Below are 14167 nucleotides of genomic sequence, written 5' to 3'. Positions count from 1 at the left end.
CACCATGCAATGTCCTTGCAGTACTCTAATCATCCAATCAGTACCCATGTACTTATGAAATGACCGACGCACTAACACATGCACTGCTACAATCCTCTGAGCACCACCCATGCAGTCCAGCCATCGCCCTCTCAGTACCCATGAACACTTTCAATCACCCAGCCAGCACCTGTACTCATCCAATCACTCCACCAAAATCCAAGCATTTATCAATTCACCATGCACTCTCCATGCACTACTCTATTCTTCCAGTCAGTACTCTTGTACTCATGGAATGACCCAGGCAATAACTTTTGTCAAATGCAGAGGAGGTCATGCTAATCACAGGGATACCCCAATGCATAGTATTCCCTAGTGTATGTAGGTGTTTTTACTATATTCTAAGTGTCTTTTAGGGTAGCACTGGCTCCGGTTCTGGTTAGTCAGAGTAAGTTACCACCAGTACCCATCAGTAAAAAGTTGGGGCCACAGGATGACTTTTTGCTCCTCTGTTAGTTCTTTCTGCACATCTTGTGCTTCTTCCTGCACTTTTGTTCGTCTTTCTGGACTTCTGTTGACTCTTTCAGCATTTGCCTTGCTTCTTTCTACTCTTTTCTTCCTCTTTCTTCACATGTCCTACCTTTGTAGGCATAGTTAGATATTAGCACTTAAAAACCATTGAAATTCACTGAAAAAAATATTGGTTTCAGGCACGTTATAGTTAGAAATTAGCATTTAAAAAACATTTGAAATTCACTGAAAAAAACAGGTTTCCGAGACATTATAGTTACGAATTAGCATTTAAAAAACCTTTGAAATTCACTGAAAAAGGCATAGGTTTCAGGGACATTAAAGTTACAAATTAGCAGTCAAAAAACCTTTGAAATTCACTGAAAAAACTATAGGTTTCATACATGTTATTGTTAGTTGGACATTTCACTTGTACAAAACCATAGAAATTCCGCCGTTATAGTTAGTTGAGCTAACTATAACTCGGGGCCCCCGAAATGCACTGCTGATTACACCACATATTACATCATTCATGACATGGTCAGTGACATCACTGATGATATCTCAAATGACATCACTGATGACATCATCTACCTGAAAATCTGTTGCACCTCCTCACAGTCTAATATAACCTTTGATACACCCACTGTAAAACACAGACTACCATTTTTGAAACCTTCGACACACCAATGCCAGTTACTACATTCACACTCACAGATTCCTAGGTCTACACAAACATTCACTCATACAATCACTCATAAATACAGTCTGTCATCAATACAACACTATCATATGCACTCATACACCTATACAGACACTCACACAGTGCCAATTGCTCATAGATTTACTCACACACCTAGTCAGTCATACAAAGAATCAATCCCAATTCCATTTACTGACCTATGGAGTTATACACACAACAGATCACTTATTCAAACAGAAACAAACACATAATTATTCTCTTATACAATCAAGTCAAGTCAAGTTTAAATTTGTATAGCGCACTACTCACCCAGAGGGTCTCAAGGTTTTTGAGGGAGGGGGGAGCTTTACTTATCAAATAACCAAGTTTTTAGTTGTTTTCTGAAGGAGAGGTGGTTCTGTGTGAGGCGGAGGTGGGTGGGGAGAGAATTCAAGGTTTTGGCCACTAAGTAGGAGAAGGATCTTCCTCCCATGGTGGATCTTTGGATGCGTGGAATTGCGGCAAGGGCTTGATTGGACGAACGAAGATGGTGGGTGGGGGTGTAGAAGGACAGGCGTGTGTTGAGGTATTCGGGTCCTAGGTCGTAGAGGGCTTTGTGTGCATGGGTGAGGAGGCGGAACGTTATTCTTTTGTTGACGGGGAGCCAGTGGAGGTCTTTCAGGTGACCCGAAATTTGAGCTTGTCGGGGGATGTCTAGGATGAGTCTGGCTGAGGCGTTTTGGATGCGTTGGAGTTTTTTTAGTAGTTTGGATGTGGTTCCGGCATAAAGGGGGTTTCCGTAGTCTAGTCGGCTTGTGACCAGTGCATGGGTGACCGTCTTTCTAGTTTCGGTGGGGATCCAACGGAAAATTTTGTTGAGCATACGTAGGATGTTGAAGCATGATGAGATGGCGTTGACTTGTCTGGTCATCGAGAGGGAGGAGTCCAGGATGAAGCCCAGGTTACGTGCATGGTCTGTCGGTTTGGGTGCGCTGCCCAGTGCCGGTGGCCACCATGAGTCATCCCAGGCGGAGGGGGATGATCCTAAGATGAGGACTTCCGTTTTGTCCGAGTTAAGTTTTAAACGGCTGTTCTTCATCCACTCGGCTACTTCTTTCATCCCTTCGTGTAGGTTGGTGTTTGGGTCTTTGGTGAGGGATTGGATCAGCTGAATGTCGTCTGCGTAGGAGATAATGTTGAGGTTGTGTTGGCACGCAATGGATGCGAGGGGACTCATGTATATGTTGAAGAGGGTGGGACTGAGTGAAGATCCTTGGGGTACGCCGCAGATGACTTCGGTGGCCTCTGATCTAAAAGGGGGGAGGCGGACTCTCTGGGTTCTTCCGGCGAGGGACGAGATTATCCAGTCCAATGCTTTTCCTTATATTCCGACGTTGCTCAGGCGTTGTATAAGGGTGTTATGACAGACTGTGTCAAAGGCTGCGGAGAGGTCGAGTAGGATGAGGGCAGCAGTTTCTCCGTTGTCTAGTAGAGTAAACACTCATCTATACAGCCACTCTCACAATCACTGACTCTCACATATAGTCATTTATATACTCCAACTCTCACATACACTGCCTTTTACATATGTAGTTACTTGGCCATGTACCACTGAGACATCCATTTACTCAGTAACACACCCAAACACACACTGACCCACCCATACAGCTGTTTCCACATGCACTATTGAACCCATACAGCCAGTGAACCAATCTCTCAAACATGTATGCGCAGAGTCACACACCTTCCATGCACCCACACACACACTCAGGCACCCATACAAATACTCTGGCAAACAATCAATAACCAAGTTTCAAAGCTTTATTCGACGTTTGTCATAAAAGCATTCTCCTATCCCTAATACAATAAATACTATAGATAAAAATACTTTCTAAAACACATATTAAACATTGACAGTCGAATAGAATACATATTAAAATACAAAAAATGTTCGCAATTCATAAAAACTATTGAAAAAATAGCAATTCATTTGACGCGATGGTAGTATAATAATAGACATAATTCATTTTGTTGTATTTGTCATTAGCGAGCGAGTACGGATTGCCCATGCCCATGCAAGAAATTTTGCTACAGCAACCACAAACAGTGTAGAACAATCAGATTCTAGTATCCTAAGTGCTACCGATTGGCTACGGGTGCCCATATTTAGGCACACTGGCTTTAGCCATTTGCGCCTAGGGCTAGTGTACAGTGGGCAACAGAACAACAAATGGGAAATGTGCTCTATTTGATCCTTGCAATGGTAGCAATGTTCATCATAAGCTGGAGACCAGTGTTTCTTAAAAGCATTCACCGGTAATGTTCCTATACGAAATTGGAAGTATACTTTCCTATCATGCGGTCGCTCAATTACGTCCCAGAATAATTCGCATGACGGGTACATTTTTATATCCAGAAATCGAATTGACAGTTTTGATTGGGATCCATTACAAAACATTGTTAGGTACACCATTTCCCAATATAATTCTTTTAGCTTTGCTTTCGAGGGAAAACTAGCCACATCATTAGTGCCCCATAGATGTTCCAATTTCAGCTTTACAAGAAGTCCCCGAAGTTCTTTTAGCCATGGAATACAATGAAAATGATCGAACTTAACATCTGTCAGGGCTGCAGCATAATGACTTAATTCAGGGGTCACCATCAGACGTCTCCAATATAATAGAGGCCGTAGCCTAGCTATGTCCTCTATATTTTTCCTGCCAAGATCCAATTTTAGAGGAGTTATGGGTGTGCTTTGTGGGACCATTACCAGCCCTCGCAAAAATCTGTTTTCTGCACGTCCCAGCTCTCCCAAGTTTGAAAACCCCCATAGTTCGGATCCATATAAACAGGCACCCAATACTTTCATGTTATAAATTTCAAGTGCATAATTTACCGGCTTAGTTAGCGAGGCTCGATGTTTTGAAGCAACTGCGCCTGCAAGCTGACTAAACTTCAATACTGTTGTATTAATATGCGATTTCCACTTCATGTTTTCCTGAAGGATGATGCCTAAATAGTAAAAATAATCCACTTTTTCTAGGGGGGTGCCTTTGTATTTTATTACACCTTTAAAGGTGGACTGGTGGTTAAGGCACATGAATTTAGTTTTGGTAGTATTCAATTCAAGGCCTTTGCCATCACAAAATTCACCAAAGGCATCAACCACTTTTTGGAGACCGCTCGGGGTGCGTGAAAGTAAAAGCGTGTCGTCCGCGAACATCAAGACGGGGACGTGGGAGCCTGCTATGATTGGGGCGTCACTTGGGGATTTCTGTAGGTGTTCAACAATACCATTTATATATATTGAAAATAGTGTTGGTGCTAGGACGCACCCTTGCCTTACTCCACGTTCTACTGGAAAGGGGTCTGTTACTTCTCCTTGCTTGCCCCACCTGATTTGAGCAAAATTGTTTTCATGGAGACGAACTAGGAGAGTAAGGAGTTCCTGGCTTAAGCCTGCATCAGCCAGGGTCTGCCACAGTTTTTCTCTGGGAACCAGGTCAAAAGCTGCTTTTAAGTCCACGAAAACTGCATACAATGTCCCCTTCTTTAATGTGACGTTTCTCCAATAAATGGTTAAGAAGTGCAGAACTTGGTCTACACTACTTGTTAAGGGGCGGAACCCTGCCTGGTATGGCGACAGTATATTCATGTCGTCGATCCATTGTTGCAGTTTATTCTGGACTAGGCGCCCCATCAGTTTTTGGGCTGTGTCAATTAGGCTGATGGGTCTATAGTTTTTAGCCAGAGTTTTGTCGCCTTTTTTGAATATGGGGATAATTTCGGCTCCCTTCCATGAAGCAGGTACTTCCCCTCCCATCGCCACAGCATTGGCCAACATTTTTAAATAACTGCACCAGGAATTCCGGTCCGATAAAAATATATCAGCCGGGATTCCATCCATGCCCGGCGCTTTTCCCCCCGCTACACAATCCAATACTTTACTAAAATCATTTTCGTCAAATATTGGATTTTTAAAAAAGACAAGAGGGGGGGGTTGGTCATGGTTAAAGGCTGGATTTTGGGCATACTGTGGTTGGAAAAACTTTATCCAATTATTTTTAGCAACATGGTTCTGAGGCTGGGCAGCTATCCCTCCCTTCTCCCATTTTACTGAGGCCCAAAAACGTTTGGAATCCTTGGCAGCACAGGCCTCCTTTAGTTCATACCAGCATTCCTCATCCCAGCGTTTCCTGGCCTGTTTTTGGGTCTGTCTATAATGGTTTCTAGCCCTCCTAACTGCTATTGCATTGCCAGTTCTCAATTCCGTACTTAAATTATGTCGTGCTAACCTACAACTCTTGTCGTACCATCCTTGTCTATGTTGGTCCTTTTTCGTTTTGTTGGAGACTACTGTTTTGATGAAGAAGCTTTGGATTTTACAGAAGAGGTTTTCATGGGCCTCCATCATGTAGTCTTTGAAGTTTGACTTCCCACAGTGAGACTTAATATTATTTACTTCATCAACTACTAATTGTTTGAGGACCTCTAGTTTGGATACATCTTCTAGTAGCATTCTCCACTTCAAATGGCGATGATTGTTTGAGCATGCAACATCTTGCGTCACCATTTCATTTTTGTTGGAGAGCTCTATAGCTTCTTGGTAGGGGTAGAGGGTCAGGCATAAGGGGTTGTGGTCGCTTTCTAATTTTTCTTTCACTGCCATATCTACCATTTTGCTCCAAGCCCTTACATCCCGTAATAGGTAGTCAATTCTGCTAGTTGCTCGGCCATTATCAAATGTGTTTTTCCCTATTAAATCAGAGGGCGAGCGCCCGTTTACTGCTCTCAACCCTCTTGCTAGACAGAGACTCTTTAGCTGGATTGCCACTGTGCTCCATTTCTGAATAACAGGCACCTCCAGTTGGGGTATTCCCCATTTAGCATCCTCCTCTTCGGCCAAGATTCTATCCTCCTCACCCAAGGGTTCGAAGGTGGCATTAAAGTCCCCACCCACTATTACGTGAGGTGTTGATGATAACATTTCAATGTTCTGCTCTAGGGTTGTTATAACCTCTGAGGATTTACCACCACCCACTCCCCTGGCATAAACATTATACAGGGCAAGTTGTTGGCCATTTTCCCAACTGATATTGAGTGCTATAATGTCATTAGATGGTATGGATCTTTGTTTAATTGTACAATTCAGTGACTGTCGTATCCAAATTAACAAGCCCCCAGAGGGACGTCCCACACGATTTCTAGTTGCAGGCATATAAAAATTCAAATATTCCTGCCGAAAGGTTGGGATCAATGACCAGGTTTCTTGCAACATAATAATGTCATAATGATCAATGAAATCAACCCATTCCAGTATATTTATCTTGTTTGCTATGCCTGCTATATTCCAAGAGACAAGGGACAGTAGTGATGTCTCTTGTTGATGAAGTATCTGACCCTTCTCAGCTTCATTTACAAATACTTCATTTTCTACAGTTACTATTTCTCCACCCATGAATTTTGATTTGCTATCTTTCGCCTCTCTGACTCTATTTAGGCCCTCTAGGTCTTTCTTTGGTTCTCCAGAAACAGTTTGAGTTTGAGATTCCCTAGAACCTGTTATCCGATTGCCTGTTAGGTACTTATTCAAGTTTCCTGCCCTTCCGTTCTTTTGGGACAGCTGCCTTTTAGGAGAGGCTGGTTCACACCTTGCGAGTCAGTCGCATTCGTTCAAGCCGGACAGGGCAGAATAGTGATTTTCCAAGTTTAGCCCCCAATCACAGATGGGGCCATCCCTAGCCCTTCTATTGCCCACTACTGTCCATTTGGTTCTTAGTATACTTGGCTTTGCTACAAGGCCTCTTCTACTATAAAAGAAATCCAACGGTAGTGGAATAATTTCCGCAGTTCTGTGTTGTGGCGGAAAAATATTACGCAGAACATCTGGTAGTACTTCAGGACCCTTAAAATTTAAAACCACACAGTCACCTGGGAATTTCTTGGTTTTAGTCCCTATCCACTTTACCCGTCTCGCTGTTAGCAAGTCATCTGACAGCTTTTCTTTGCCCCAAGGAGATATATGCATGTTATTGCTCAACCACTGCAGTGCCTTGTTTAATAGAGAATCTGGCGACTCAATCTGGCCAAATGTCAGAGGAGGAACATTAGCAAGCACTAGGATCAAGGGAGAGGCCTCTACAATTAATTCAACAGGTCTTATTTCTGTATTGGGATCAGAAATTGTAGTGTTCCCTTGAATTTGCGGAAGTTCTGTGGTTGTGGGGTTGTTGAGATTATCACCAGGTCTGGAACTGATTAGCTGGATTGGGGCTAGTATGTCTTCTGCTCCTCCAAGCGTATTCCCCCCTGGTATGTTTGCCGTGTATTGCTTTTCCTCAAGTTTGTTTATTATTAGGTTTGGTATATCCCCCACACTATCGTTTGTTCTTTTTAGGAGGGTCTCTAATTTATTTACTTTATCAGTAAGGTGGTCTATTTTGGATATAAGGGGTTTGATTAACCGGGATATATTGGATTCCAGCATACCCATGAGCTTGTTTGTTAACATATCCTCCCATCCTATGCTGTCATTCCCTTCCTCCCTTTTTCCTTCTATGGCCCTTCTTTGTTTACTTTTGGGGGGGGTTGCTGGTTTATTCTTACTAGACCGCAATCCATCTCTTTTTGGAGGAACCTTAGTGGTCCCTCTTTTTGCTCTAGGTGCGGGAACAGGGGTAGGTGGGGAAATACTCTCATTGTCTAGCTCTAAACCATTACAGGAAGTGTTTAACTCTTCCACAGTTAATAAGTCGGAAATAACATCTGAATTAGGAGCAATAGATGCCGTAGAAACATTTGTCACAGAACAATCGTTAGTTTCCTCAGTGAGTAAGTCAATAGCATTTGTATCATCAAAATCCGATTTGGTTACACCTAGTTTTTCAATTTGTGCACAAGGTGGAGAGTCAGTAAGTCCCAACGAAGACCTCCGTTCGCTATTCATTTTTGCCACCACCTGGACTAAATAATTGTCCGTTGTGTTTGCAGGGGTAACAGGGGTTTTCTATCTCGACATGAAGGCCACTCGAACCTAGCACAATACAGCAGCTAAATAGAGATGGGACTTTAGTGTCAGGAATGGTACAAACTTATGTGGAGCACGAAGAAATATGAATCGCGTTACCACAATCAGGCGCGGGACCAAGAGGGGTGGCCCAGTCCAGTCTTGCACAGTCTAGAACGGGCTAAAACGGGCCCGCCCTTGGCCCGGGCTTCGCCCGGCGAACGCCCGCGCGCGTCCCGCGCTGCTGGGCACCGGCTGTTCTTTTGAGAAGCCCTGGCGCCGCCTGATGACGCTGTTAGCAGGCGCCTGGGCTTGGGCTTCTGGGAAATGTGGTCCGGTCCCTGAAAGGAGACACCGTTGGCCGTTCCCCTCACGACGTTAGCGAGGTGCCGAGTGCCGTCTCCCTCACGGCGCAACTGCTGGCAGGTAACTGACTCCGTTGTCAGATTAAGAAATGTAGGTTGCAATGTCAGAAAGCGCGTCCCGCGCTGCGGGGCACCGGCTGGTCTTTTGAGAAGCCCTGGCGCCGCCTGATGACGCTGTTAGCAGGCGCCTGGGCTTGGGTTTCTGGGAAATGTGGTCCGGTCCGGTCCCTGAAAGGAGACACCGTTGGCCGTTCCCCTCACGGCGTTAGCGAGGTGCCGAGTGCCGTCTCCCTCACGGCGCAACTGCTGGCAGGTAACTGACTCCGTTGTCAGATTAAGAAATGTAGGTTGCAATGTCAGAAAGCGCGTCCCCATATAACCCATATAGACACTCTACCAACCCATGGAGCAGCTTATACAACAGCAGACAGACTGATACATACATTCACACAGTTTAGTCACTAACCCATGCATTCAATAAGACTTATGTATAACTCACTCAGTCAGTGACGCACCTAATAAATCCTCCATCCAAACACTTATACACCCACTCATTCTTCAATACACCCTGGCATATATATAATACATATTTAAACTTAGAAACACACCGTCACTGGATGATGTCATTTGATATGTCATCAGTGATGTCACTGACCGTGTCATGAATGATGTAATATGTAACATCATCAGCGGTGCATTGCGGGGGCATGAGTTATAGTTATCTCAACTAACTATAACAGTGGAATTTCTATGATTTGGTACGAGTGAAATGTCCAGCTAACTATAACATGTCTGAAACCTAAGGTTTTTTCAGTGAATATATATATATATATATATATATATATATATATATATATATATATATATATATATATATACATATATATATATATATATATTATACTGGGTGCTCCCTTGTGTCTGGACAAAGCTATACCTCTCTGAAGAGCTCTAATTAGAGCAAAACACTGTGTCAGGGGTTGCGTTTACTCATTTCAGGTTGGCTTGAGTTGGTATTTTACCAATTCAAAGCTGTAATACTGTGCCTGGAGTGATAAATGTTTTTTGTCATTTTACAGCTCGGCAAGGACAACACTGTGCTCGTCCTCTGGTTAAAGACTTTGCTGTAGAAATGGCAAAAGACTTTGTCCTTTTCTATCTCGGCATAGATAGCACTGTGCTAATCCTATGCTTAAAGTAAGTATGGGGGAATTTTGAGAATTCGCGGTACGCAAATTCGCACAAAAGTGTACTCGCAGTTTACAAAATACGCAAACTTTCGTGAGATTGCGGATTTTTTTAATTATTGCGAGTTCGCAGGATTTTTTTCACCGTGGCTACCGCGAAGTTACCCATGCGATCGTATATGGGAGCGGCCATCTTATTTTTCACTGTTCGGTTGCGTATTTCCGTTTCCGGTCACTAGTTTCATGCTCGCATTGCGCATGTCCTGTTCCGGGTCGCAGTTGCGTGTTCGCGTCCGTTTTTGCGTGCTCACGAGGAAAATATCACGCAAACTTACCCACGCGGTTGCAATGGGCGCGGCCATCTTGTTTTTCATTCATTGCTATGGTTCTGGGCATGCCTTTTCTATCCTGCTTCAATCTCTTTAATCCTTTGTTTGTTTGAACTTTTTTAAAATCTTTTTTACTCATTATCTATCTCTCTATTTTTGTACATCTATATTTTGTGTTTTTTTCTACTTTTCCTTACTTTAATAACTACTTTTTTTAACTCTATTTTCTTTTATTTACTTTTTCCCTATTCTTTCCTTTAACCCAGGACCATGGCAAAGGGAGCCAACAAGTCCAAGGGGAAGAGTTCCGCACCCCGCAGCCGGCTCCCTTGCGGGCGTTTAAGGGGGGCGTCTGTGAGTTCCAGGGAGATCTTCAGCACGGTGGAGGTGGCCTCAATTGTCTTCTTTGTGCAGCACCACATACCCAAGACCATTGCAGCAGGCGGCAGGCCCGGTACTGGGTACGGCCTCCGGGAGCATCACCAGCTATGGGGTAAGGTGTGCCGGGCCATGTATCGGGAGTCAGGGGTCCGGCGCACCTACAACCAGGTGACGCACCAGTAGTCCGACATACTGGACCGGGAACAAGACCTGCTCGGCCTGCTTGGCGTCGAGATTCCTGGGCTTGATGAGTACTAGTAGCTATTTAATAACTACTTTGTTTTCTTCTGCTCTGTGTTATATTGCAAATATATATTTTTTCCAAAAAGCAAGAATGCTGCCGAAAACATTGCAGGTAAATTATGTTTCAAAATCTTGAAATTAAATTAAATGAAATGAAAAGGGGATTTGTATAGCGCAGCTGTTGCCCGAGGGCGTCCAAGCGCTGAGTAGAGGGCGTAGTACTCTGAGGGGAATGGGGGTAGTTAGTTTCTAAAGAGGAAGGTTTTTAGCTCTTTGCAGAATGACGAGAGGATCCGGTTGGATCTTAGGGGGGGGAAGGGAGTTCCAGAGTTTGGCGGCATTGAGCTCGAAGGACCTGCCTCCTGCCCTGGATCTTTTGATTCGGGGAACTGCGGCAAGGCATGCATTCGATGATCGAAGTTGTTTGCCGGGGCAGTAGGGGGTAAGAAGAGAGTGTTTGATCTCGGGGCCAGCTCTATAAAAGGCTTGATGGGAAATACAGAGGGCCTTAAACTTTATTCTTTCCCTGACAGGGAGCCAGTGAAGTGATCGAATCCCTGCTTTGGCCGATTCTCTGCAAAGAATCTGGAGTAGCGTACCGGCTGCGCAGTTCTGGGTCCGTTGGAGCTTTCCAATACGCATTCTGGGGCTCCCAAGTAGAGAGCATTGTTAAAGTCAAGCCGGGACTGAATGAGGCCCTGAACGACAACTTGTTTGGCTTCAAGGGGCAGGATTGGTAGGATTTTTCTTAGCATTCTAATGAGTGTTGAGGGTAAGAGATTTATCAAGCCAGACTCCTAGGCTTTTGATGTCCTCCTTCGGAGATGGGGGTGGGCCTAAGCTGGAGGGATATAACTGGTTGATGGTGGTAGAGGAGGGGGGACCGAGAAGCATGATCTCGGTTTTATCACCATTCAGTTTTAAAGAGGATGCCGTCATCCATCTTCTTACCTCTTCCATACAGGCAGCCAGGTTGACTTGCGAGTGCCTGCTGTTCTTCTATGCCAGGGAGACCACGAGCTGAGTGTCGTCCGCATACGAGATGATCTTGATACCATATTGACGGACGACCCCAGCCAACGGTCTCATGTACACATTGATCAGCGTGGGGCTTAAGGAGGAGCCATGAGGTACCCCTAGCTTCTGTGATTGCAGGTGCTTGCCTGCTCAGTGGCAGTGCTACTATGCTTACTTGTTTTCAATTTTGTGCTCATTTGGCCCGAGTGATTATGTATCAGTGTACTTTACAGAACTGCGTAATGCTAGAGACTAGAGACTCAAGTCTAGTCCTTCCTTTGTACTCCTGCCACTAAGAAGCAATAGTGGTGGTGGATTGATAGGTTGAGTATATTATGACTTGTTATTTAGTAGAAGATTTTTTAGTGGTCTGCAATCATGACAGACTGTGTCTGTCACTTCGCGTGCTGCTGAGTGCTGCCAGTCCTAGTAGAACCTTTTTCTTAGTTGGTTTAGTGAGTTACATAACTTTCCAAGTAGACGGTCCGCGAATCCAGTAATACAAATATCCTAGTAGACCACATCAGATAGGTCAATAAATTCAGGGCAATTGTTGTTTATTTCCCTGAAATAATGTGTTATTTTTTTTAAAATGTTTGATTTCCTTGACAACAATCATCCATGTTTGTGTCTTTCTTTCATGTACATCAGCACCTCCTGGGGGCAAGAGGACAGAGGTGGCAGCGGAGCAGGAAGGCCAGGATCGGTCCACCGAGGGCTCTTCTGCTGGCCCCAGTACATTTTCCTGTTAATATTAATAATTATACTTTCCTAACTTTTAAAGCACCTATTTATTCCAAACATTTATCATAATTCTATTTTTTTCTAAATCGTCTTTGATCTTCTTGTAGACTGTTTCTTAATTCTTATCCTGCCTCTACTATGACTCTCTGTGCTACTACTATTTATTATTATTAGTCGGTCTGTGTAGCTAGCTAAGCTTGCACAGTTGGCAAAAGGTGTTAAACAAAACTCCTATTCAGCAACAGTCAGTCATTTATTTATGATTTTGGAACTCAGAAGAGATCCACATAAAAACGAAAGCCAAGATAAAACATACAATCTCGAACCATAGAACAAGATATACAAATACACAAAATATTATAAATTATCCAATAGAATCCATGTTAATAATGGTAACGACCATATAAAATTAATACATGTCTAAAAACATTTTAAAAAGTTAAAAATCCTATGCAGAACATTTCATTAGGATGATTATAGATAGCGTCTGTAAATGCGGAGGCAGACAGGATGGATAGTTGTAAGCAAATCGGCCTCATCCACTTACGTCGATGAGGTAGAAGAGCGGGACATATAAAAAGCACGTGGGTAACATCCTGAACAGAGTTATTACACAAATTACAGACCGGGGAGGATCCGTACCATTTGAACAATATATTATTTAGTGGGAGAGTACCCTGCCTCAGTAAAAACCAAAAGCGGCGCACTCCATGCGGGAGGTTCCAAATAATGTAAGATTGCGCCTTATTTATCAGACAGGAGTCAATAGCTGGATCAACGCCCCTCTTTAGAATGCGTGTTTCCCTGTCCATAGTGAAACTTAGTTTCCAGGTTGCCTTTAGCTGACATGAAGATAAATTAAAAAGTACAGATTCGTCCAATTGAAGTAAGTCAACCGCAGTTTTAAAATTCTTTACAATTAATGATTGTTCTTTTAGGGTTCTTAATAATTCTTTCCTGATAAAATAACGTAATGTACCAAGTTCACCCTTTACAAGGTTTGAGACCCATCGCACTATCCCTGCAAGACCCTGTACCCAGCTACTTCGCAAACCAAATTCCAACCTAAGAACGGCAACAGGGCAAGCAGAATTAACCGTGGCTAAGGAGCACAAAATTTTGCCTTCTGTTGTATGTAAAAAGCCCCATTTGCTTAAGTCAAGTAATTCAATACCATCCAACAGGGAGGGGGGAATTTTGGCACGGAAAACCTCTAATAGAAGTGCAAAATGTCTTCTCCCTGTGGATCTATAAAGGGAGGTTAAGCTTTTCCCTTGTGCTAACGCTTTACAATTAATGTTTTCTATGTGAGCCTTGTCACTTAAGATTCCGCACACTGTTTTTCCTAGGAAGACATATGATTTTACCAATTCCAAATTTTGTCCACCTACAGACCAAACAAAGTTCCCGTACTTCAACTTTTTCCTTCCCTGCATGCACATTACTTTACTTTTAGACACATTTATCTTTAGGTGATGGGCCACTGCATATTCATGTAATGCCTGCAAATGCCTATTTAGACCCTTTGGTGTTAGGTCCAATATTAGAATGTCGTCAGCATAAAGCAAACAGACAATCAATTTTCCCCCCAGTAAAGGGGCGATACCATCATTCAAAGACAAGGCATAGGGGAGGTCAGATATATATAATGAAAATAATAAAGGGGCCAACAAGCAACCTTGTTTTAGGCCGTTTGTTGTAGGAATAATTTGGGATAAACCTCC

Source organism: Lissotriton vulgaris, chromosome 5 (genome assembly GCF_964263255.1).
Source record: "Lissotriton vulgaris chromosome 5, aLisVul1.2, whole genome shotgun sequence".
NCBI lineage: Eukaryota > Metazoa > Chordata > Amphibia > Caudata > Salamandridae > Lissotriton > Lissotriton vulgaris.
Note: the sequence above shows the minus strand (reverse complement) of the source record.